Here is a 25,597-nt window from a genome sequence, read left to right on the forward strand (position 1 = left end):
AAAGATTATAGTTTCTGTCCAATTAATGATTTATTGATAGACTTTAAAAGACCAAAGACAAGCTATGAACTTCTCCAATTTTCTTCTTCTGAGTGCTTAAATCTGAAATACTATTCTGGGTACTTTGAATAACTAGTTGTTCATTTGTTTCCTAATAGTTTGGACTAATGATGGATTACTAATGAGCATGTAAATGTACCACCTGATTGCATTAATATATGATCTTTCATGACGAGTTTTGAAATGAACATTTATAATATGTATTTCCTTTTTTCTGCTGCTTTTTTGGCACTGTGGTGTATACGCAATAGGACAGAGACAAGGGTGTTTTCCTTAAGAGCCACTGATTTAGCCAATTATCAAAAATCACATTATAATAAATGCAATTCAAAGAATTTTGATTAACCTTTAAATAAATGTTACTTTGGAAAAAATCTGTCAAATGTGTTAATGATAAATTGTGAAGTGGTCGTAATTGCAAGGATGGTTTTATAGATAACATAGTTAATTGATACCACCCTCTCCAACATATATAGCACATCAGCTGCTAGGAAGCTAGGGTGATAGTAATGGAGCACATGGCATTTTCGATACATTGACTGTGACATGTGCAAAATGGAAAGTTGAGTGCTTACCAGGGTCATCCTCTCATAGACATTTGATGCCCATGGTCAAGTAAATTTTTAATGACATCCAGTCACTACACACCTTTCAGCCTTCTGCAGAGGTAAGTGTACATTGATCTGTTCTAATTAGCCTGGCAGAGTACCTCAGACATCCCAGCATGAACAATATTATTTAATAAAACGAGAGCTGTTTTTTCCACAAACTCAGCACTTGTTACTTGGATGACTGCATTGTTTTTTACTCAGGTCATGTTCATCATTGTCTTTGTCTGGCGATGTAGTATGAATGCTGCTGCATAAAAAAGTAAGCAAAATTAAGGAATGAGTCTGATTATGAAGGTTCATGGCTATTATAGGAAACTCATAGAGCACACATCCATTCCTTCCCTAATGTATAGGGTGCTGACTATAGAAAAATGGCTTGAAGATACATTAAGGATATACAGGCATTTCTGTTGAGGTGTGCAGTGCAATACTTTTATGTTGGAGAAGAAAGGTGGCCTTGGAACAACTCATGGAAGAAGGGGACTAACAATAGTTTTCAATTGCTAATCCAGACAGCAATGCATCCAGATACCACTAAGGCAATTTGCTCTTTCAAGAGATTTGAGCCACTGGTTCAATGAATATCTTACATTATCTTTAGTGATTGAAATTTATAGCAAAATGCCCAATTATTTAGAGGAAGTGAGGGGTGGTAGATAGTAGGTGGATATGGGTTCAGTGCCTCTGACCCATGCTAGCTGTGTATTCCTGTGCAAGTCACTTAATTTCTCAGTTCTCTAGGCAACTCTCTAAGACAATACTTTCCAGACAAAATGCCAAATTGCATTGGTGGAGGGAGTTTTCTCTACTAATAAAATCACAGGCCTATTCAAAGATCTTAGGATCATAGATTTAGACCTAGAAGAAATTTTAGAAGTCATCCAACCCAACTCCCTCATTTTACAAATCATGTTTTTGAACTGAATTTTACAAATGTACCATGAAGTTAAGTGATTTTTCTAGTCACACAGTCAAATCATTACTTTGTCTAGGCTCCAGGGGTCCTCAAACTACGGCCTGCGGGACAGATGCAGCAGCTAAGGACATTTATTTCCCTCACCCAGGGCTATGAAGTTATTTTTATTTAAAGGCCTACAAAACAAAGTTTTTGTTTTTACTATAGTCTGGCCCTCCAACAGTCGAGGGACAGTGAACTGGTCCCCTATTTAAAAAGTTTGAGGACCACCATAACACCCTGTCTCTCTCCCTTAACTCCCAAATCACCTCAGTTTAAGATGGTAGAAAGTTCCATTTATTTAGCTGATTTTTACTGGAATTTCTGTATAAATACAGTTTACAATTGTGCAAAGTAACGGAAAGAGTTGGTATTGAATTCTCTTCTAGTAAGCCCACTGATAGAACTCCTAGGAAGAGAAAACATGGTGTGTGAGGGACCTTGCACATTGATCATTCATCATTCAATCAACAGAAATTTATCAAGCAGTTACAATGTGGCAAACATTGAGCTAAGTGTTGGGGATACCAAAAATGGCCAACACATAATCCCTTCTCTCAAGGAGCTGAGATGCTAATGAAGGAGACAATTTGCAAACAAATAACTATATGTGAAAAACCAAGGCATTAAATGAAGGCAGGAGAAAGAATATTGGAGGTTTCTTGCAAAAAAAGTAGAACTTGAGCTAAATCTTGAAAGAGGTTAGGAAAGCCAGTAGGAGAGACAAGGAAGGAAAGCATTCCAGGATTAGGGACAGTGAATGAAAGGCGAGATATGGAGTGCCCTATGGGAGAAACTGTGAAGAGGCCAATGGAGCTAGGTAGAAGAGTAAAAACTGAAAAGGTAAGACAAGGCCAACATATGAAGGATTCTAAAGTTCAAACAAATGAGTTTATATATGATCTAGGAGGCAATATACTGGAATTTATTGAAGGGGCGCAAGAAGTAGAAGATGACATGATCATACTTGCATTTGAATGGATAGGGGTGGGGAGAGACCTAAGTTTGAGAGGCCACTTGGAAAGTTTTGTATACTTAAAATGATTCCTTTTGGAGAAATCATAACTATTCTAGGGGATGGCTCCAATATTGGCCTTGGCAACCAAAGGGAAATTACTCAAGTCGATCTTATAGATACCTAGATTAGTCCTGGTTTCAGGGGCACAGAGAACGTTTTCTTGCCCCAAAGACAGTTTCTCAACCTCCTTGCAGATTTTTGATACTCAAATGCAATTTCAGGTTTTTTTTTTGTTCGTTTAGGATTTTTAACATTAAACTTAAATGCAAATACCTGAGTAAATGAAAATATTACTGAGAGGTATCCTTTCTGGAGAATAGATTTAGGCAGTGGGTAAGGGTGGAAAGAACATAAGCATAAAGTACTTTTAGGGAGAAGAGGAAATTGCAATGGAAGAGAGGTTAAAGAGAAGCTGTCGATAAAAAACAAATTTTACCCACTAAATAATTTTTTTTCCTAATGCTAGACAGAAAATTAACCTATTTTTCAAAGCAAAACAAAACACTTGATGTTATCTTGAGGAACTTTCTGAAAAGAAATTTCATATACCAATAGAATTTCAGGTTAGGAGGGGACGGAAGAGAGGGAGGGATGAAGGAAGAAAGAAAAGCAGGAGGAAAGGAAAAAAAAGGGAGAGAAAAAGTAGGAAGGAGAATAGGAAGAAGGAGAGAAAGGAGAAAAACATTGTAGACAGTGTGCTAAACACTGAAATACAAATACAAGCAAAAAAAAGGATTTCCCCTGTCTTCCTCCCAAGACTTTGTATTTGAATAAGAGGAAGGCAGCATACAGAAGGAAGCTGAAAAAAATTGAATGTGGGAAGGAGAATGCTCTTTACATTATCTCTGACAAATCATCATTATCATTTGCTAAGTCGCCTGCAGCAAGACCAAACACACTACATCCTTGTATGGAATCCTAAATTCCTATCTTGTTTCTTCTTCTCATCATTTCCAGTTCTGCCCTTAGGTCCAAGCAGAACAAATCTAATCCTCCTTCCTTATGGTAAGCCCTTTATATACTTGAACATAGCTACCAGGTTTCTTTGAAGTTTTCTCTAGATTCAGAAACACTAGTTCCTTCACCATTTCTTCATATGATGGGTGGAATGCTGGACCTGAATTAAAATCCTGTCTCCCACTCTTACTAATTGTGTGAACTGGACAAGTTATGTCATCTCTGTTTGCCCCAGTTTCCTTAACAGTAAAATAGGGATAATAATAGCACTTACCTCCCAAGTTCTTCTGAATATCAAGTGAGACCACAGGTACAAAACTCTTTGCAAACCTTAAAGTGTTCTATAAATGTTAGTTATTGTTACACAAATGTAAGCTCTTATTATTCTCTTGGTCTCTGTCCAACTTATTAATGTTCATCCTGAAATGTGGTAAATCTATTCCTGCCTGGTTTGAAACTTAAAGAAAGTGCATTTGAGAAGACAGTATTATTCTTCTTAATTTTATATTATTCTACTTAATATTCATAATTATTTCTAAAGAAAATACTGTAAAATCAGAATAGATAAAAGAAAACTTGTACAAAAAGTTAAATCACTGAATTTTTAGAAATTTGACTGAGGGAAGGCTTTTGTCCCAATGTTAATATTATAATCAGTATTTCTATTATAATTGGTCTTTTGTTTATTTAGATTCATTTGTCAGAGTTCAATTTTACCTGAACCCTCAGTTCACTAATTATCTTTATTAGTTACCTTCAGAGATTAGAGATGAATTTCTCCTCCCTGACTTCCAAGTTCTGTTTAATTGTTTTAATTTTTTAATCTAAATTCCCCTATAACCCTCCTTATAATCATTTCTTAGTTATCATTAGCTCCTCTATTGAATCTCATAGTATTTTTTTTTCATTTTAAATTCATAGGCTATGCTATTTCTACATGGAAAAAAAGCATTCCCTCCTTGGAAATTATTGAATTATTGGAATTTATAACAAATTGGAAATTATTATAGGTACATGACTCTTGTATGTCTATTTGCATGTGATAATGGAATGTTAATGCTACAAGGATATCTTGAGATATTAAGGATGGGAACATTTTTTAAGTCCTAAATTTTAGAGGCAGAAAGAACTTTAGAAAAGTGAAGTTAGAGGACCTGGATTCGAATCTCAACAATGTTACTTCTTGTATCTGTAAAATGCTGGGGAAATTACTAAACTTCTCAGGTTTGCAATTCCTTCATTTGCAAAATTTGGATTTGGCATTGATGACTTCTAAATTCCTTTTCTGCTCTAAATCTAGGCTTCCAAAATCCTTGTCAAAATCTCAATATTTCCCAATATGACCTGGTGCTCAGAACTTCATGACTGTTTTTTAAATGACATGTACAAAGCCAGTTGCAAGGCTCATTTCCCAATATAATTCTCTTGCAATCTGTTATGATAAATAAGAAACATACACTTTCCTTGATTCTGTGAATAAAAATAACTAAGGAATAAATAAAGTGACTTTCCTTCTATGGATAAGAAAATTGATCAATTATACAATTCTGAGTATAATTATAAAATTCTTAGACTTAGAAGAAAATTTAGTCATTATTGAGTTATTTTACAGAAGAGAAAACTGAGATTCAGGGAGATTGAACAATTTACTCTAGGTCAGTGACAAATCTGGTATTATATCCCATGCCCCCATTCTTTCTGATCCTCACATGTAATGCATAGCACAGAGCCTGGACCAAAGTAGACAGTTAATAAATACTTGTTAAGTAATCGATCAACTCAACACTATTGCTGCCTCTGGGTTACTTGAAAAAGCAAAGACCCGTTGTGGGGGCAAGTAACATTTATTCCTCTCATTTAAAAACTGGACAATATCAATTACAACTACAAAAACAGGCAACCTAACAACAACAATCAACATCACACCAATAATAATAGCTAACATATATAATGGTATCATGCTGAACAATAATAATAATTATTATTGTTATTACATATTATAATTATATTAAATATGATTATGTAGCACTTTGTCTCAGATGCTATACTAAACACTATAATAATAGCTAGTGTGTATACATGTTATATATTTGTATGTGTATATACATACATATATATTAAATATATCTATGCATATGTCAGACATATATTATTACATATGCAGGTACTAGTTTAGACACTTTATAATTATTATTATTTTTTATCTTTACAACAACTCTGGGAGGTAATAATAATAACAATAGCTAACATTTCTATAACACTAAGCTTTCAGGTTTTATGCTAAGCACTATAATAATAATAATGGCAGCCACTATCTTAAGCACTTTAATGAGAAAAAGTTAAATATTTATTTATATATGTATATATATATAAGGCATATATTATTATTTTTTCATGCAAATATTATTACAAATGCCAGGCGCTATGCTAAGCAATTTATAATTATTGTCTCATTTCGTTTTCACAACCACTGGGAAAGCAGATATTATCATTATCCCCTTTTTTACAATTGAGGCAAATAGACTTTTCAGGGAGAAAGTATCTAAGACTGGATTTGAACTCAGGATCCCCTGATTCCAGGACTGGTTGTTTATCCACTGAGTTACCTAGCTGTTCATCCCCCTTTATTTTCTGACTCCTCTAGGGAGAGGATATATTGAGTTTTTACAATGAGGGAAAGGACTTAGAAGGAGAAGCTCAGATCCCACTGGGTTGCTGAAATAAATTGTTTGTGTAGTTTAAAAACCTAATTTAGGTCACTTTTTTCTCTCCAGGGCCACTCCTGAGAAGTGAGGCTCCTCCTGCAGGTCGGGGTTCACAGGGAGCCTGTGTATTGTATTTCTCTTTCCTGAGAACAGGGAGATTGGCATTCTCCTGAGCCAGTGTCACAGCCCTCAGACGTTTAATGCCTCTTCATGTGAGGCCGGGATTCCACGCCCAAGTGCATTTAGTAGGTCAGTACAGTAATTTTAAATGTCTTTCTTTCAATCTTTTGCCATCTTCAATTATACCTTTCCACCCTACTATTTGTGTAATTTTCTTCTGTCTGAAGTCTCTTTACTGTTGTTCTCTGTTGCACAGCTTGACAAATTACCCATCAAGCCATATCTTTTCAGCCCAGAAATGCGCAATAACACAGAGTCATGGCATTATCACATGTTGTGCACTTTATTTCCTCACAGTTCATTCAAGTGTGTCATTTTATTTTCCCTGCTTCCTTTTGTCATCATGGAGATTAACCATTTTATCCTCCCCAAACTTTAGAAACAATTAGAATTTCATTATACTGGAAGCAAAGAGTGGATGCTTGTTATGGAGCACAGTTTTTATATTATCAGTGGCAAAATTAAACTCATGAATCCTGAGTCTTTTTTGAAGTAGAGACTTTAGAGGTTATTATACAGCTGAGTAACCCTGGCTTCGGACAAGAGAATTATTTGTAGCCCCTGGCCACCAAACACATTATGTGTAAGACACCATTCAGTATGACAGCAAGCACCAGAGTCTCATGTTCTCCTGGGAATTAGGAAACTCTCTGGGCCAGATGTGCTCTGTACATAAAGTCTCCCCCAAGCTTTAGATAAATACCAATAATTGCACAGCACATGATGAGATACCACAGTCATTGCAAGTATGTGTTAAAAAAAAAAATCAATCAGTATAGATAGGCTAGTCAGCAGGGCTGCAACTGATACAAAGACAAATCTTTTGAAACTGAGCAGAAGATGATATTGAGAAAGGGTTTTCTTAAACACAGTACTTAGGACTGTATTTAAAACCAATTACTATTCCATAGAAGATGAGATGGGTTAGATGCCCATTGACCCGTGGAAGGCTTACAAATTTCATTCATAGTTTATTTAATATAGTAACCACTATTCATGGGATTGTGCATCATCTAAGCTAACTGCTTCATTTTACAGATGGGGAAACTGAGGTCTCAAAAGCTAAATAATATAAATAGTTTATAATTTGAACTCTGGAGCTTTGGACTGATACTGGTATTTCTTCTGTGCCACCCTGACCACATTAATTCTTGTAACATACCTCATATAAAACTTTGGCTGCTCTTTAGCAAGGATAAGAAAAGGAAGGGGTGTAGTTAAAGTTTAACTTTGTCTGAAAATGGTTTTATTCTGAAGCAGAATGATGTAATTCAGAAACAACAATGAAGAGAGAAATAGGAAGGAAGAATCCACATTTCAAGGGATGTTTTGAGAAGTGAAAGGAAGACTGCTTTGCAAATATGAGACAAGGGCCTGTATAAATGCACCATCCCATAGATAGCTAGCTGACAGTTTTAAGCAGTTGGTTCACATAAACAGTAAATATAGAACTGGAGATCAGCAGAATAATCAAAATAGATCTAGGTACAGAGGACCCAATTTTTATCACTGCATATCTATGACACCCAGCTAAACTTTAAAAGGGTTCAAAACACATGCTGAAGAGAGAAATTCATGGAGAAGACAGAGAAAAATTGGGGAAATTGTCTCTGAGGACTGATATTCAGGAAAGAGAGGAAAGGGAGAAAGGAAGGAAACAGATATTGCTCTTTGATTTCATAATAGGAGGTCAAGCAACTGTTCAAAGAAGGGAAAAATGAGTGCATGAAGGCATTAGGAAGTATAACAACAATCAAATTAGGCAGGCTATGTAAGATGTGATTTAACATCCATGAAAATAATGTTTGAGTAAGTGGATTCTGCCACATTGGAGGAGTTTTCAAGCTAAAGTGGTTCCTCAATGTCTGATCAGCACAGCTCTGTCCATGTGATGGTATTTGTATTTGTTCTTTGATGAGTAAGTGATATAATCATAATTTGCTTGACTAATAAAAACTATTCTATTTCACTGTTAAGGCTAAAAAAAGCCAGACAATTCATTTGATATATAGCCTTTCCTTTCATTCAATCTATTATACATAATACATATGTTGTATTACATATAATATATAATAATGATATAATACACATATTGTATATAAGTGCTTCTATCAACCAAAAATCACTTATAAGACTCTAAGACAGAGGGATCAGGGCATTCACTGCATGGCATCTAAGCTTTGCCACTTCTGAACTCTTCCTAAAACTTTCAGAATGTTCTAACTAGTATTTTATCTGCTTCTCTGTGGATTATCCCTGATCTGGTGTGGAGTAAAGAGAATGAAGTATTGATTTATTTTTGAATGTCCCAAGGACGTGAACAATGAATTAAATAACAAGGAGTTGGGGCTGAATTACAGTTGTCACTGCCATGTAGTGGGCCAGATAAAACAAAAAAAAATTATATCAACTGTTCTTCTAGGGTTCCCACTGGGCCACCAGCTACTGGTTACACCAGTAACAGCTGAGCCTCCCATTATTCTCAGCTGACTTCCCTTTATCAGTAGCTGAGTCTCTTCCCATCTCTGGGCTGTTATGCAACCCCCAACACTGCCTGGGCTAAGACTCTAATTGTCAAGGGGCTATAGTAAGTCACCTGAGGAGCAGCTGACTAAATACTCTTGTAGTTATCACTTTGCCATTACAAGTCAGAATTACCTTGATGTTTGATGAAGGCTGGATGCTGGTCAACAGGACTGAGCCATGCTCCTTTTGCTTGGGTTTGTAACAGAAAGCAGAGTCTTCGTCATCTGCTATCTCAATGGCTCTTGCTATAAGGTCAACTAAGAAGGTTGTGGGTCTGAATGTTTATTCAGTTGTTTAACTATTTTTTTGGATGTATGTGGATTTGTAAAGGGCAAGAATTATTTATGTATAATTTGTTGTTTTGGGCAGGCATTACAACATACTGTATGTAGAGAGCTGCTTGAGAAATGTCTTCTGGTATTTTAATGGTGAGGGTGATAGACATCCTAAAACTGTGGCCTGAACACCTACCCTTCCATCCATCCATCCCTCCCTTCTTTTCTCCCTCCCTCCCTCCACCCACTTATCTATCTATCTATCTATCTATCTATCTATCATCTATCTAAAGTAGGGTGGTTTAATAGGTAGAGCACTAGACCTGAGTCAGAAAGACATAGATTTAAATTCTTCCTCAGACATTTAGTAGCTGTATGACTCCAGGAAAATCATTTCCATCTTTATTTGCTTAGTGCTCCTCATCTGTAAATTGAGAGAGTTGGATGTAATGACCTCTAAGATGCTTTACAGCTCAAAGTCTATAATCAACTTTTGTTAAGCATCAGGAACTGTGCTTAGTGCTAGACTTGCAAAGACAAGAACACATTTCATGCCCTAAAGGAACCATCATTTTAATTGGGGAAGTTAAAGAAATTATGTGACTTTATATTTTTATACAGAACACTTTCAAATATAAATATATGATATAATTTAAAAATGCTTTCAAATGTAGCAACTCCTTTGATTCTTTTAAAAATGTTTTGAAGTAGAAAGGGCAAATAAAATTATTGCCACTTTGCAGATGAGAAAATAGGGAGCCCTCTGAGATTGTTATTTTCTTAAGGTCACAAAGATAGCTAATGAATGAAAGGAATTAATATTGTTTTTCCCCCTTAAAAATAGAAGTAAAAAGCAAATGACAATAGAAAGTAAGACTATGAAAAATGTTGAGCTTTCTCATTTATGTGAATAATATGTCTTGATGTATATATTTTGTTTATTATTATATCCGTTGATATCTGGGGAGAGAAAACATGAAAATGCCTCTGATGAGGCCAGATTTGGATATGTGGAGTGTATCAAATTCCCTTTTGAAATTTTTATTAAGCCTACCACCAGGTTTTTTAAAAAATCAGCAATTTCAGAAAGCAAGGACCTGCGCTTTTGTAGATTAGGGAGATGTGTTGTCATTACCATAGCAGACATACATAAAGATGGTGATCTATGGATGTTGGTTAATATATCATTGTATTTTGTGCCACCACTGACATTTTATTTTGTTTTGAATAGATCATTGATAAAAATTTGGATTGGTATGGTATATTTAGTTTTCAATAACACAATAAATTGGGATATTTTTACTCCATATGGATACAAAATGAGTACAAATTAGAGTTCTGTGTGTGTGTGTGTGTGTGTGTGTGTGTGTGTGTGTGTGTGAGTGTGTGTGAGTATGTGTGAGACAACTGGGGTTAAGTGTCTTGTTCAGTGTTACACAGCTAATAAGTATCAAATGCCCGAAGCTGGATTTGAACTCAAGTCCTTCTGACTTTAGAGCTAGTTCTCTATCTATTGTACCATCTAGGTGCCTCTACATTGTATCCATGGATCCCTTCCATGAACAGATTTTTGGGAGGGTCATCATTTGATAGAGGAAAAAATATTTCCATCAATATCTAACTGAAATTTAACACTTTCTTAAGTTATGAATGTTGGCAACAAACTACAGTGGCATTATTAGTACCCACAACTTTGTCACCAATTATTTCATATCACATTACAGTTGTTGCAGATATATTGAAATATCATTTAAGTTCATCTTTACTTTGAAATTATTATTGTAATCAGAGTAATATGCCAGACATATTACTATATTTCAAGTGTGCTTTTAATATGTTATCACTTAAATGAAATATAATTGGTTTCCTTTGTAAAACCATGTATTTTATTTTATGCATTTAAAAGTATTATCATGAGATGGGGGTCCATAGGCTTCACCAGATTGCCAAAAGGGTCCATGACACACCAAAAAAACTAAGAATTCCCAATCTAGATGGCATACTTATAGATTGTTTTTATAGTGATGCTGCAATGAGCAGAATCCAGCAAGAAAAATGTAGTGATAAAGTATATACTTACTATTTTGGTAGACTTGCTATAACTGATTTTTGAGATATATGGCAATGTACACCATGTACTTGAAGGCAAGATTGAGTCCTTAGCATTGTCACTTAGAAACAACCCATTAATTATCACTACAGAGATTTGAATCCTAGAAGATGCTCTTGTTTTTCTTTCTTTTCTTTTAAAACAGGTACAGCTTTCATACCCTACTGTGCATTCTCCTTCAATGCAACTTTTCAAATTTTAAAGATTTTCTTCAGAAAAAGTCCATGACTATGGTATTTATTAATGAAATTATATTTTTGAAGCATTCAGAAAAATGTTAGTGATCTATCATGTAAAAATGAGTGGTCTTTTTCTTTTTATATTGCTTCCTCACAGGAAAATTCTAATACTTTTCTGAACAGTCTTCTATCTCTACCAGATACATGGAAATTCACTACTTTTGCTGACAAACAAAATGCCATGAGATTTGTCATACAAATCACATTAGAAGAGGTTCCAAAAACTTGACGACGCTGACAGTTGTTTTCAGCAAATGGCTGCTTTACTCTCGTACTGTCAATGTTGATGTCCTGGTGCACATGTAAAAGAGCAATGTGATTAAGGCAAGCTTGTCCATGGGTGATCTGAGCCAAGTTTTCAGTCTCCGTGTGGCACTGAAAGATTGCTCAGCTGTTGCAGATAAGGCAAGAATAGCTAGCAGATTTCTGTCATTTTTTTAAAAAAGGAAAAAAAAATAAAACTTCTCCGGATATGCATTCTGTCAGAATTTGTCAACATCTGCTGCTGACCTAAAGTTCTGGATAAAAGAGGCTTTTGGAGAGTTTTATTTTCTTACATAGTAATTGATAACAGTATTGGTCAAGATTTCTTTACTCTTGAAATAATAAGTTATCTTCGGCAAGTTAGCATGAAGGACAATTTACTACTCATGTATATTATATTCTCTGTCATTAGACCTCTAGGTCTATGTTTTTTTTTATTCTACTTGTTGAATATATCATCTGTTTTTCTCAGAATTATATGTATGTATCTCTATCTCTATCTATCTATCTATCTATCTATCTATCTATCTATCTATCTATCTATATGTGTATGTGTATATACACATATATAAAATCACAGTAGCTTTTTGGACAAAAGATTTAAACAGCAAATTGTTTTGGTAATCCACAAAAGGCATTCTCTTAAAACTTGTATTTTTCAAGGGCTTTCTAGAAGGCTTTAGATGATTGAACTTAAATAATACTGAAAAATTTTCCAGTTAAATTCACATATTCATATGAACAGATTATTGACTGAAATATCATAAATTTATTTTACTTAGATATAAGGTCATAGATTTAGAACTGGAAAAGAGATAGTGAATAGCAGAACAGGGGTATGAAGCCAAGTCTTCTGATTCTCCCTCCAGTCTCCTTTCCATGAGTTTATGCTACCTCAGAACTTTCAAGGTTTAAACAAATGATGGAGCAAACATTTAACAATCTCTCATACCATGAATTCTTAGAAATTCAAGTTCTACTTTGTTTTCAGTATAAACTAAAGGCTCCCATTTTTAAGTCAGTGAGTCTTTTTATGATATTTTGTTTTAAAGGTGAGTTAAAAGAAAAAAAAAATTAATTACTTTAAACCTATCTTGTAAGGATGCATGTGTTACTTGGTTTGTCTATTCTTACTTTCCATCATCTTCTAGTACAGCTGTGTGCATTAACTGTCTGACTTCACTTTGAAAATCTTAAGCCACATTCTTAAGAACAGTTGCTTCATGTTGGCTGAAATTCTCTGTGGCCCCCTTTTTCCATTCACCGGAGCCGACAGCCACCAGAGCAGACACATAGTTTCCAAGAACTTAAGCATGTTTTGTGGTCCCTGAATTCCAACTATTTCCTACAGGAGTAGAAAAGGCATATACAGATAATGTTTGACAGTTTATTGCTGTAAGTCAGAAGGGGAAAATGGATGTGAAAATTATGATATTTTATTTTATTCTTACTTTAGTCATCTTTTTATTTTTCTGAATTGTTGCTAGCATGTACACATAATCTGAAAATCCCATTCAGGCTAGAAGATGAATCCTCTGGTCCTGTGATAAGTCATTATCACATACTTAGCTTATAAAGAAAAACTCCCTTAGAAATAATTAAGGATGAATAATGACTCAAACTGAAAGGGATGGCTGCTTTCCCTGAAAGCACTTTTTTATTTTCTAACCTAGATCTACATTTTTCTCTATAAGCATCTTTAGGTTGTACTAAAAATACAGGCATTCAAAGTTCAGATTTTAAGTCCAAAATTACTGCTTTTCAGATCATTTGAGTCATCTAAAAAATGGGTCAAAGCAACAGTACATAATTTGAAAAGTTAACAAAATGTTGCCAATGGAAATAAACCAAAAGTCAGAGTAATTGCAATAACCTTTAACGCCTATCTCTTTAGCATTGTCAATTACACACACACACACACACACACACACACACACACACACATAAATATATACATATACATATTTTAGGAACCCAAATTCTTTACAAAATGCTTCACAGAGTCAGCATTTTTATTTCTTCAAAGTTGAGGAGTTGGGGAAGAGGATGGATAGGAAGGAAATTTTTCTTGTCAATTGCCCAGATTGTCTGATTAAAATACTTTGAAAGAGAGAAGGAATTTTAATGTTGAGTAAGAGTAGTTTATACAAAAAGGTAAGGTATGCATCAAAAGAGGAAAGTGTATAAAAGGGACACATATTGAAATGATAATATAATGAAGCATTCTCTCTCATATATTTTCTTAATTATCCATATATACATATATATTAATAATAATCTTTTTACTTGAGAAAAAAATTTCAAAGAGAAAGAAATATTGCATCAGTTTTGGGAATTACCCAGTCCTAGTAATGGGTTCTTGCTTTGATTTTCCTCCCCCTCTCACAAAATGAATGTTCTCTAACTACTGTATCTTAAACTTAAGGATTCCATAAGACTTTTGGGCAATTTCTTCAAAGGATATATTATAGATAGATGAGAAAGAATGGAGAAAATATAGACAGAAAGAGAGAAAGAGAGACATACATACATTCACACCCAGAGTGAGGGAGGAAGAAGGAGAGGGAGAGGAACAGAGTGTTCTAGATCTATAGTGTATCTTTACAAATTTCTTTAATATTTCTTTAACAGAACACAATTTTTATTATTACCTCTCTTTTTGCCCTATCTGCATAATCCTTCCCAATAAGCACTGAAAGTCTGCCTCCCACTATATGGGATGATAAATATCATCAGTGTTCCTCACAATCTTATGTATGATTTAAAGTAAGTATCTCATGAGACTTATTAAAGCAATTGGCCAAAAGTTTTGTTGTAATATTATTCCTAGAGGCCATATAATTTCATTGTTTCAGATTATTGACTCTTACTGATGGATGAGAGAAAGCATTTGAAAGGAGAGAGATTGTATACATAGTCTTGAGAAAGCTCTGACATCCATAAACATAATTTTTCTTCTTAATGAGGTTAGCAATATCTGAAGATTCTTTTTCTGATATTTTGTTATATGCCCTATCATACCTATCTCCATCAGAAATATTCTTTCAGTGTTTTATAGATATAAAAGTTCATATAAGATTTTCATTTCATAAAAATTTAATTCATAAAAAGTAGAAAATGCCAATTAAGTAGAGGTTTTTGTATTAAACCATTCTAATTCCTTTTGAGCCATATTTCATATAACAAATTAAATGCAGTCATGCAAAAAACAAAAGAAAAATAATAGCATACATATTTCCAATGTTTAAAATGATGTTATTATGTTCTAGATCTAAATTTGATTAGCAATAAGGTCTCTAAAAATTTGATATGTAGGTGCTCCTCACTAATTCAGAGGACTCTTACTTTACAAATTCAGTTATTTAAATTTCTACAAACTGAAAAAGAAGGAAGCTTTTAGGGCATCCAAAACACATATTGGAAAGACTATATTCTGGCATCATAGGCAAGCCTTTCAGAACTTTGCTCACAGTAATTACTTAAGAACTTGAACAAGCTTAGTTCTCTGGTTTCCCATTTTGCTGCTGATTTTTATGCTTTCAAAGCAGTGCAAGTAAAAGGGAGAGGGGAGGAGGGGAAATTACTAAAGACAGGCATAGTGACAGCTGACAATCTGACAGTAAGAGGGGAGCTGAACAAAGCTATATAAGTATTAAATGCAAGAATTCAAGATATAAGAATTAAATATATATAGGAGTCTGCAACTACTTAGGTCCTGAGACTACCAATATTTTGGGTGCGTTGCACAGTACAACAATTAAGATTTATAATGATGACCGTGAGTTATATAAAAAAGATGAAATTATTTTAAGTAAAATACACAAAAATCTTCATTGAAGTCCTATTCTGGACTCGTAGCAGGGAGATAACTCTGTTTAGGCTCCATTCTCCTACAAATAAGGATCATTAATAGGAAGAGTGGACATAAATGAAACAAGCAATGGGGAATATAACTAGAGGAACATATGCATACGGTACTTGTGTATTGAAGGGTAACTCACACCTCTGGGTTCCACTCTTCAGGGTGCCTGCTGGCCACTGCTGTGAAATTATAGTGTCTAGAAGGAGTCTCTCTGAAAAGAGTAGACTCAGTTTTTTTTAACCATAGCCACTTTGCAACTAAAGCCAAAAAGCAATTGCTCCCCAAAGTAAGATTGTCTATTAAAAACAAACAAACAAACAAACAAACCTCAAAACAAATAACTTCCTTCTGCTTTTGAAGCTACACATCCTTGGCCTGAATGCTATCTGACAATCCTACTTAATTCCTATTTGTAAATCTGTACTTACAAAGACTTTTTTTTGGGGAGATGGGGTGTCTTTTAAGTGCATCTCAAGTTCCATAGTGTTTCTTAACCCTAAGATCCTCTGATCTTTCATGTAAAAGTTAGTAATATTTATATAATGTTTATATAGTACTTACTAAGTCAGTTATGATACTTGCCTGACAACAATACTAGGTGGTAGGTACTATAATTATTCCCATTTTATAAATAAAGTAACTCAGGTAAACAGAGGTTAATTAACTTGCCCAGGGTTACAAATACAGTCTGAGGCTGTATTTAAACTCATGTCTTTTTCATTCTAACCCCAACACTCTACTCACTATTCTAACTACTCCACAAAAGGGAGTAAGAGGAAAGGGACAAAAACCTCTTGGTAGAGGTACTTTCTATCTCAATTCTTTGTTCCAAATTTCTGCCTTTATTTTGTGTTTATGAATGGTAACAACCTTACCCTCCTCCTTCTCACCCTTCTGAAAGCAATGAACATTTTAAGAGTACTCTGCATTCTATTAACTAATTCTGACTATTGTATTTCTTAAGACTATATGACCAAGAATTCTATTTTCAGATCGTCTGGATATTCTTTATCAGAAAAAGCTCCATATTTTTATCTTTTCATGTAGTCCTCTAGTTCCAATAAAGAACTCAATAAAATAGAGTCCTTCAAGTCTGTCTTTTGCTCACCTTTCTAACCTCATTTCCCATTACCCTCTTCCTTTCATTCTGTAAACTACTAATTGTATCTTGGACTTAGCATTCCATCACCAGCTTTTTTGCTTCCATATTGCTCATCCCACAGAGTTGTAATATAATTTCTCCTCACCTTTGCCTAATAGAATCATAAACTTCTTTACAAGTTCAACTCAAATGCCAGTTATTATAGGAAGTCACTCATGATCAAGTCAATTATTAAAACTCTCTCCATCTTCAAATTATACTGCATTTGCTTCTCTATGTTAAAGTTGAACCCCTCAATAGAATGCAGGCTCCTTGAAGGTGGAAGTTGTATTTTTTGTTATTATATTCCTCAACCCTACCTTAGGACTTTGTATATACATAATTGGCACTTAAGAAATACTTCTTAAATTGAAATGATTAGAAAAATGAGTTTTATAAGTTCAAAAATCAGCAAATTTTCACTTGATCTTAGTTCTAAAGAAATAGAACAGTTCTTTGAAGTCAATAGATTCTCAATAAATGCTTCTTCCATTAATAAATCAGCTAGTTTAGGAAATCAGCTATGATCTTTGAGGTACTTTGAGGTATTGATTCATATAAAATTTGAAATTCTTAGCAAATTATCCATTATAATGGGAAAAGACAGGAAAAATAGCTGTAGAAGAATCAATAATAGATATCTTTCATTCCATTCTGCAGTATCCATTGATTATCTCAACTCTAAACTTTCTTATTGTTTAGCACATAATTATTTTTTTCTATTATAACTTCTTTTTATTGACAGTACATGTGCATGGGTACTTTTTTCTAACATTATCCCTTGCACTCACTTCTGTTCTGATTTTTCCCTTCCCTCCCTGCACCCTCTCCCTTAGATGGCAGGAAGTCTTATACATGTTAAATATGTTATAATATATCCCAGATACAATATATATGTGCAGAACTGAATAGTTCTCTTGTTGCATAGAAAGAATTGGATTCAGAAGGTAAAAATAACCTGGGAAGAAAAACAAAAATGCAAACAGTTTACACTCTTTTCCAATGTTCCTTATCTGGGTGTAGTTGATTCTGTTCATCATTGATCAATTGGACCTGAATTAGATCTTCTCTTTGTTGAAGATATCTCCTTCCATCAGAATACATCCTCATGCAGTATTGTTGTTGAAGTATATAATGATATCCTGGTTCTGCTCATTTCATTCAGCATCAGTTCATGTAAGTCTTTCCAAGCCTCTCTGTATTCATCCTGCTGGTCATTTCTTACAGAACAATAATATTCCATAACATTCACATACCACAATTTACCCAGCCATTTTCCAATTGATGGGCATCCATTCATTTTCCAGTTTCTAGCAACCACAAAAAGGGCTGCCACAAACATTTTGGCACATGCCCATTTCCCTTTTTCAGTTTCTCTTTGGGATATAAGCCCAATAGTAACACTGCTGGATCAAAGGGTATGCACAGTTTGATAACTTTTGGGGCATAATTCCAAATTGCTCTCCAGAATGGTTGGATTCATTCACGACTCCACCAACAATGCATCAATGTCCCAATTTTCCTGCACCCCGCTCCAACATCCATCATTATTTTTCCCGGTCATTTTAGCCAGCCAATCTGAAAGTGTGTGGTGGTATCTCAGAGTTGTCTTAATTTGTATTTCTCTGATCAATAGTGATTTGGAACACTTTCATATGAGTGGAAATAGTTTCAGTTTCATCATCTGAAAATTGTCTGTTCATATCCTTTGACCATTTATCAATTGGAGAATGGCTTGGTTTCTTATAAATTAGAGTTAATTTTCTATATATTTTGGAAATGAGGTCTTTATGAGAACCTCTAACTGAAAAAATGTTTTCCCAGTTTGTTGCTTCCTTATAATCTTGTTTGCATTAGTTTTGTCTGTACAAAGGCTTTTTAATTTGATGTAATCAAAATTTTCTATTTTGTGATAAATAATGATCGTTAGCTCTTCTTTGGTCACAAATTCCTTCCTCCTCCACAGGTCTGAGAGGTAAACTATCCTATGTCTCTCTATTTTATTTATGATCTTGTTCTTTATGCCTAAGTCATGGACCCATTTTGGTCTTATCTTGTTATATGGTATCAAATGCGGGTCCATACCTAATTTCTGCCATACTAATTTCCAGTTTTCCCAGAAGTTTTTGTCAAATAATGAAATCTAGTGTCAAACACTAGATTGCTATAGATATTAACCTTTTTGTCCTGTGAACCTAACCTATACTGCTGATCAACTAATCTATTTCTTAGCCAATACCAAATGGTTTTGGTGACGGCTGCTTTATAATATAGTTTTAGATCAGGTACAGCTAGGCCACCTTTATTTGATTTTTTTTCATTAATTCCCTTGAAATTCTTGACATTTTGTTCTTTCGTATGAATTTTGTTATTATTTTTTCTAGGTCATCAAAATAGTTTCTTGGGAGTTTGATTGGTATAACATTAAATAAATAGATTAGTTTAGGGAGTATTGTCATCTTTATTATATTCACTTGGCCTATTCAAGAGCACTTAATATTTTTCCAATTATTTAAATTTGACTTTATTTGTGTAGAAAGTGTTTGTAATTTTGCTCATATAATTCCTGACTTTCCTTTGGTAGATAGATTCCCAAATATTTTATACTATTGACAGTTATTATGAATGGAATTTCTCTTTGTATCTCTTGCTGTTGGATTTTATTGGTGATGTATAAAAATGCTGAGGATTTAAATGGATTTATTTTGTATCCTGAAACTTTGCTAAAGTTGTGAATTATTTCTAATAGTTTTTTTAGTAGAATTTCTAGGGTTCTCTGAGTATACCATCATATTATCTGCAAAGAATGATAATTTGGTTTCCTCATTACCTACTCTAATTCCTTTAATCTCTTTCTCAACTCTTATTGCTGAGGCTAGCCTTTCTAAGACAATATTGAATAATAATGGTGATAGTGGGCAATCTTGTTTCATTCCTGATCTCATTGGGAAAAGTTCCAGTTTTTCCCCATTACATATGATGCTTACTGGCTGTTTTAAATATATGCTCCTGACTATATTAAGGAAAAGTCCATTTATTCCTATACTCTCAAGTGTTTTTAATAGGAATGGATGCTGGATTTTATCAAATGCTTTTTCTGCATCTATTGAGATGATCATACGGTTTTTGTTAGTTTGGTTATTGATATAGTCAATTATGCTCATAATTTTTTAATGTTGAACCAGCCCTGTGAGTTCTTACTTTTCACTTTTAAGACTAACAATTTGATTGTCCTTTCCTTTTTAAATCAGATTTACTAAGGGTTTGTCTATTTTGTTGGTTTTTTCATAGAACCAAATCTTAGTTTTATTAATTAATTCAATAGTTTTTTTACTTTCAATTTTATTAATCTCTCCTTTTATTTTTAGAATTTCAAGTTTAGTATTTGGAGTTTTTTTTAATTTGTTCCTTTCCTAGCATTTTTAGTTGCAAGCCTGATTCATTGACCTTCTCTTTCTCTATTTTATGCAAGTAGGCCTTTAGAGATATAAAATTTCCCCTTATTACCACTTTGGCTGCATCCCACACACTTTTTTATGACCTCTCATTATTGTCATTTTCTTGGGTGAAGTTATTAGTTATGTCTATGATTTGCTCTTTCACCCCATCATTCTTTAGTATGAGATCATTTAGTTTCCAATTTTTTTTTGGTCTATTTTCACCTGGCTTTTTATTGAAGGTAATTTTTATTGCATTGTGGTCTGAAAAGGATGCATTTACTATTTCTGCCTTACTGCATTTGAGTTTGAGGTTTTTATGTCCTACTATATGGTCATTTTTTGTATAGGGTCCATGAATTGCTGAGAAGAAAGTGTACTCCTTTCTGTCTCCATTTAGTTTTCTGCAAAGATCTATCATATCTAACTTTTCTAGTATTCTATTTACCTCTTTGACTTTTTTCTTATTTATTTTGTGGTTTGATTTATCTAATTCTGAGAGTGCAAGGTTAATATCTCCCATTATTATAGTTTTGCTGTCTATTTCTTCTTGTGACTCTCTTAATTTCTTTTTTAAGAATTTAGATGCTACACCACTTGGTGCATATATGTTTAATATTGATATTGCTTCATTATCTATATTAGCCTTTAGTAAGATATAGTGTCCTTCCTTATCTCTTTTAATTAGATCAATTTTTGCTTTTGCTTGATCTGAGATCAGGATAGCTACCCCTGCTTTTTTGACTTCACCTGAAGCATAATAGATTCTGCTCCATCCTTTTATCTTTACTCTGTATGTAGCTCCCTGCTTCAAGTGGGTTCCTGTAAACAACATATTGTAGCATTCTAACTTTTAATCCAGTCTGCTAATCCCTTCCTCTTTATGGGGGAGTTTGCCCCATTCACCTTTATGATTAAAATTATCAATTCTGTATTACTTGCCATCTTATTAATCCCTACTTATGCTTTTCTCCTTTCCTTCCCCCTTCCTTTCTTCCCAGTATTAAACTATTGAGTACCACTTGCTTCTTACAGCCTTTTTAATATCCTTCCCCCCACCTTACAGTTCCTCCCCTTTTCTTACCCCCTTTCCTCACAATTTCTGTATTCCCTTCTGCTTAGCTTACTCCTTCCCTTTTCACTTTTCCCCTCCCACTTTTCAATGAGGTGGAAGAAATTTCACCATAAATTGAATATGCCTAATATTTTTCTCTTTAAGCCAATTCTAATGAGAATAAGATGAACACTATGTTCATCCCCCTCCATTCTTTTTCTCAGATATAATAGATTTCCATTGCCTCTTTGTGAGATGTAGTAACCCCACCTTACCCTTTTTCTGGTACAATTTCCTTTCCATCTCTAGTTTCTAGAGCAAATTATACATGTGTTCTGCTATATCTTTATAGCAGAAATATAGTTCTCAAGATTTCTTTTTACCTTTCTAGGTTTCTCTTGAGTTCTATATTTGTAGATCAAACTTTTTGTTTAGTTCCATTTTTTTCATCAAAAAATAGATGAAATTCACTTATTTCATTGAATGTCCATCTTCTTCTGTGGAAAAAGATGCTTATTTTGGCTGTATTCCAAGTTCTTTTTGCCTTTTGGAGTATTAGATTCCAGGCCCTTCGATCCTTTAATGTGGATGCTGTTAGACCCTGATTTATGCTTATTGTGGCTACTATATATTTGCATTGTTTTTTTTCCCTAGCATTTTGCAGTATTTTTTCTTTCATCTGATAGTTCTGAAATTTGGCCACTATATTTCTTGGAGTTTTGATTTTAGGGTCCCTTTCAGTAGGTGATTGGTGAATCATTTCAATGTTTATTTTACCCTCTGTTTCTATAACATCTGGTAAATTCTCTTAATAATTTCCTGGAAAATAGTGTCCAGGCATTTTTCAGGGAGTCCAATAATTCTTAGATTGTCTCTCCTAAATCTATTTTCCAGGTCTGTTGTTTTCCCAAGATGATATTTGACATTTTTTTCCCATTGTTTCTTTTTCTTCTTCTTCTTCTTCTTCTTTTTTTTTTTTTGGGGGGGGGTTATGCTTGATTGATTCCTGCTGTCTCCTTGAGTCATTCAATTCCATTTGTTCAATTCTGTTTTTCAATGAATTATTTTCTTCACTCACTTTTTATATCTTTTTCTAATTGTCCAATTGAGTTTTTAAATGAGTCATTTTGTTCTATGGAATTTTTTTCCATTTTGCAAATTTTATTTTTTAGAGAGCTTTTTTCTTTTTCCAATTCAGTAATTTTATTTTTCAAGGATTTGATTTCTTTATCCACTCTATCTTTAAATGAGTGGGATGACTTGTTCAGACTCTCTCGCCAAGCTTCCCTTTCCTTTTCCCACTTTTCTTCTAGCTCTCTTGTGAGACCTTTTAAATTTCTTTTATGAGAGTGTTGTGTGTTGAGGACCAGATCATATCCCCCTTTGGGGATTAATCTGGAGACAGTCTGTTTTTACACTCCTCAGGGTTTAAAGTCTGCTCTCTATCCATATAGAAGCTATCAATTGTTAGAGTCCATTTAAATTTTTTGCTCATTTTGTCAGAGAAGAATCAAAGAAGACAAATTAGCAAAAAAAAAAAAAAAAAAAAAAACCAAACACACACACACACACACAAAACAAATGCAGCTTGCTTTTTTTTTGGAGGGAGGCTTGATGATATTACTGAGCTTCCTGTACAGACTGCAGGGGCAGCTGTGAAACACTAGCAGGATAGCAATGGCTGTGCTGCATCTGTACTAGATTCTGAGATTCTGAGATTCTGAGAGCATGCTGAGACATTCTTGGGGAGTGTGGCCAAGTAGCACATAATTATTAAATATAATGTCAGACATCTTCCAAATGAATGTATTATAATGAAAGGATAAATACTGTACTTATGTGTGTATATATTATGTACATATATATATACAAGTTCACTTATAGACATTTATCTTTGAAGTAAATCTGTGATTTCATTGGTATAGGGAACTACTGATGAGGAAAGTCATCTTACCAATGCAGCTTGGAACTATTCTGCCACTTACAGTCTTAGGGAATTCTCTGTGTTTTTGAGAAGTGACTTGCCCAATGTCATTCAGCCAACATATGAAGGAGGTAAGACTCAAACCCAGAACCCAGCTTTTCCTGACTCAGAAATCAACTTTTTATCTATCTCACAACACTGGGACTCATATACATATACACATATATACAGAGGTATATAAATACCTATGTTGTGTGCCTCATAGGATTGTGCAGGAAGTCCTAAAAGTCATAGTTCAGTTTAGAGCCTGCAGTAAGCAATAAAAGTTTTATGACATCCTGTGTACATACACAGACACACACACACACACACACACACACACACACACACACACACATACACACACACCTCTCCTATGAATAGGGACAAGTATGGGCATAGGGATAGGTATAGGGATTGGGGTAAGAAAAAAGATAGAGTAAGGTTAGAGACAGGTATATAGAGAAGGACAGGGGAAATGGTTAGGGAGACAGCTATAAGGACTGGGCCAGGGATGAGTAGAGGGATAGAAATAGGGGTAATGATAGGGATTGGATAGGAATAAGGAGGGTGGTAGGAACAGGAATAGCACCCAGATTTTGTTGTTACTGTGAAATCTCAGTTAAAACTCTCTCTGTCAATGCTATGCTACTGTATAATCTAAGAGAGTTGCCTAGAACACTGAGAGGCATTGTTACTTGCCCAAGGCCATATAGCCAGTATGGTAGGACTTGAACCCAGATCTGCCTTGTTTTGAGGTCAGATCACTCTGCAAAACTTTTTTACTGAGGCTACAAAACACACCCATTCACCCACACCCACACCCACATCCATACCCACACATACACATTTGACTAACACTTTTGTGTAAACCAGTTAAGTAGAAATAAAGGCAATAAAATAATGCATTAGGACAATATGAAGACTTTCACAAAAGACTTTCACAACTTCTTGGTTGCAACTAATATACAGATCAGAGTCAAACATTATACGTAGGCTTATATTTTTCAGCTACAACCCAGAGATGTAGGTGATGTTAGCAGGAAAGCAGGGAGTTGAGGAAGTCCACAGTAGCATGGATGACTCACTCTTGTCACAGGGGATAATTTTATTGCAGTCATTGAATTTTTTCTTGGCTTTTTTTTCTGAAAGCAGGAATGGATGGATATATTTTAAGCATGAGGCAAAGGGGTCATTAGTGGGCATTCTGCATGAGACTCCCCCTGTACAACACTGAAAATTTATCCTAAAATGTGACCTAGCAACAGGATCCCTTCCTATTCTTAAGGCAATTTCCTTTAAAGTATGAATACAGTAACACACAAAATGATGCTTTATGTCTTTTATATTTACATTTATTTAAGGGAGAAAACACTTAAAATAATGACCAGGAAGGTAGGGGAATTTGTAGGCAAGACTGTTTACAGTTTTCTTTTTAAAATCCTCTTTTTCTTTTTTTCCATTATGAAGCAAAATATAGAAAAATGTAAAGAAAATGCCTGTTATTTCACTTTATTTTTGTTAATTTGCTCACACTGAGACACTTTCAATAGCACCCCTAAATAACCAATACTTCTGTCTTCAAGGCATGCCTTCCCTTACAAGCTGAAGTAAGAAGTAGAGGATTTGTCCTGTTTGATGTGTTCTGGCTCTCTTGGGGGAAACTTGCCTTGGGCTAATCGATCTAGAGAGAAATGCCTGTAATTTACCAAGGTGGTAGGTGAGCAGACTGTTTAAAATCATTTGAGATCATTGGCTGGTGGCTCAGAGAGCATTTCTGGGTTTACAGTCCCCTAAATGACACTTCAGGCAACCCTTGTTTCACTGTCTCTGACCTGTTGCAGAGAGTCAAGTCACTATGTAAACAAGACCAGCTTCAGACTCACGGTACGCTCCTCCCTAGAGCAAGTGGTCATTAGTTCCAATCTCCCGTGACCGCAACTCTGCTTGGGTTGGCTCTTTAGAAAAAATTCATGGATAGGACGCATTAGCACTTGGCTGCCTTCTGCTTTATTACCCATTGTACTAAGTATTCTATCAAGATAAAATAAAAGCAATCATAGCTCCTGTGATCATTTGAAATAGGAAATCTTGTTTGCTTTTTTCAATCATTCAGCTACTCAAACATGCATAACCAACCCCCAATAAAAGCAATACTCTCCTTAGCATTATCACAGGATGCGACTTTTTTCAAGTCAGGGAGTGATACTCTTTTTTTTTTTTTCCTGTGTATCCCATTC

The 25,597-nt window shown here is 34.5% G+C and overlaps 1 long non-coding RNA gene across 2 annotated transcripts in view; it reads left to right on the plus strand.

Annotated features, from left to right (window-relative positions):
• The window catches only part of LOC127559576 (uncharacterized), a 191,200-nt gene that overhangs the window by 23,047 nt on the left and 142,556 nt on the right, over positions 1-25,597 (plus strand). Inside the window, exon 3 of one of the 2 annotated variants that reach the window (XR_007953167.1) lies at positions 6,376-6,555. The exons of the other annotated variant lie outside the window; for it this stretch is intronic. This is a non-coding gene — a long non-coding RNA (uncharacterized LOC127559576). The remainder of the gene's footprint in view (positions 1-6,375; positions 6,556-25,597) is intronic. 2 annotated transcript variants of the gene reach the window in all.

Source organism: Antechinus flavipes, chromosome 1 (assembly GCF_016432865.1).
Source record: "Antechinus flavipes isolate AdamAnt ecotype Samford, QLD, Australia chromosome 1, AdamAnt_v2, whole genome shotgun sequence".
Taxonomy (NCBI): Eukaryota; Metazoa; Chordata; class Mammalia; order Dasyuromorphia; family Dasyuridae; genus Antechinus; species Antechinus flavipes.